Below are 2,068 nucleotides of genomic sequence, written 5' to 3'. Positions count from 1 at the left end.
AGACTCATGAGTAAAGAGTTATGTTCCACATTGATTCGAGAGATGAAAAAAGAGCGGTTAATATATAAATAAGGGTCCAAAACCTAATAACTTAAACTTTTGGAATAGAGTTGGATTTCTAACTTACATATTGGGTTCGTTGATGGGATCTCTCGAGGTGTTTCTTCCTAACACATTCAAATGAACTTTGTTCTTTTTTTTTTTAATTTTTTTTCTAGTAAGGAAAAGGTGAAATTTAAGAAATGAGGAGAGGGTAAGAGAAATTAGAATGATTCAAGTGAAGTTGTGTTCTCCTTTTGCGGATGAAAAATTAGGCAAAATGCATATGTATTCAATAGTTCAATGTTGTTTGCCTCATTGGTCGTGCACATGAAATTATATTTGCCTCTCCTACAGTCTTAAGCGTCCCTTTAGTAGGAATGTCAATGGGATCGAGTCAACCCGAGTTTGACCTGTTCGGCTCAAAAAAAACTCATTGAACCTAAACTTTAATTGGGTCAGACAAAACTTGAATTTAAATATTAGATCTAAACTAAATGTGATCTGAGTTTAGAATATACAAGGCTCAAACTTGATTAAAACCCTACCCATATATGACTATAATTATATATATATAAAAATATATAATAATATCTATAATTTATAATTATACACATTAAGATATAAAATGTTGATCATTTATATATAAATTTATATTAATTCATAATTATAAAATATATTATAAATTAGGTATTTAATTATGAGTTTGGGCTATCAAAATTTGGCCCCGAAACTCATATAATAGTGTGAATTAAGTTTGAACATTTTAATATGAATCCAAAACCCAAAAATCCGTATAATTTGTGAATTGAGTTTGAAATTGCTAAAACTCAACTTAAAAAGCCCAATTGGAACTAGGATATTTGCTAAAACTGGAATTAGGATTGTAAACGAGCCGAGTCGAGTCAACCTTTGGCCTAATCGAGTCGAGTTTTGATTTAATTTTATCGAATTCGAATTCGAACTCGAGCTCGACGAGCTGACAATTTTGAAGCTTGAGCTTGAAAAATAAAAATAATTATTTTATTTTTTAAAAAATAAATAAAATAATATTTTTTCTTAATAAATAATAAAATATTAAGAATATTTATGTAATTTTACTATTAAAATAAAAAATATATATATATATACTCAAGCTCCCGGCTCGCGAGCTAATGAGTTTAATATTTTGATCTCGAATTCGAGTTTGACTTTGACTCGATCAGTTCGAGCTCGAGGCGAGCTTGAATCGAAACCCGCTCGCGATTGGCTCAATTCGTTTGCACCCCTAATTGGAACCATTCAAAGATGCTTAGCATGGCCCTTGTGCAAGGATCACACGCACAAATTGAGAAGTGGTCCGAATTTTTTTGGGTTCATCTATACTTGTTTGGGTCTAAATCTATTTGGTCTAAATCTAAAGACGACTGATACAATGATGTTAGAATTTGGGCTTTTCTGTGCTGATTGCCGAGTCTATTTGGGATAACTCTATGAACCACTGATACCGGGTTGATCATGACTTAGTTTAACTCACTGGGACGATTTGTTTTATTGTTAATTAACAATGGTAATTACAAAAAGAATAGTATCTTGGATAAAATTACAAAAAGAACAAGAGTAATAGACAAAGAATAATTGTTTGACTAGAATAATGTTGCAATAACATGTTTTGAATCTTGGCTTAGGTAATTTTTAGTTGGGCACAATTTGGCCCTCAGATATAAAACGTTATATTGTAGAGATTTGATTTTAGAAAGGTAAACATGATGTTGAATATCTTTTATGTTTGGCTATTCATGTGATGAATTGAAGTGATTAGGGAAAAAAGTGCTTATGTAAAACGTATATTATAGAGACATGATTTTTCAATGGTAAACGTGATGTTTTATACTGCTAGAATGATTAGGAAAATACTTGAATAGCACCCAAAAATGTACAAGAGTCTACTGGGCTAGCAATTAAAGTGTTCATCAGCTTTGCTCACCGTCCCATCACTGCCAAAGTAATAAACATGAGATATTGAGTGAAAACGAGGCAAGAATTAAGG

At 31.3% G+C, this 2,068-nt stretch overlaps 1 non-coding gene across 1 annotated transcript; it reads left to right on the top strand.

The window, feature by feature from the left end:
- Positions 1-1,287: 1,287 nt before the first annotated feature.
- On the top strand, positions 1,288-1,388 carry LOC113767204. Its single transcript, XR_003467923.1, has one exon. It is a non-coding gene; the product is annotated as a U6 spliceosomal RNA (small nuclear RNA).
- The last annotated feature ends 680 nt before the right edge of the window (positions 1,389-2,068 follow it).

This window comes from Coffea eugenioides, chromosome 3, assembly GCF_003713205.1.
Source record: "Coffea eugenioides isolate CCC68of chromosome 3, Ceug_1.0, whole genome shotgun sequence".
In the NCBI taxonomy this organism is placed as follows: Eukaryota; Viridiplantae; Streptophyta; class Magnoliopsida; order Gentianales; family Rubiaceae; genus Coffea; species Coffea eugenioides.
The sequence above is the reverse complement of the archived record's forward strand: the minus strand, read 5'-3'. Positions and strand labels throughout refer to the sequence as shown.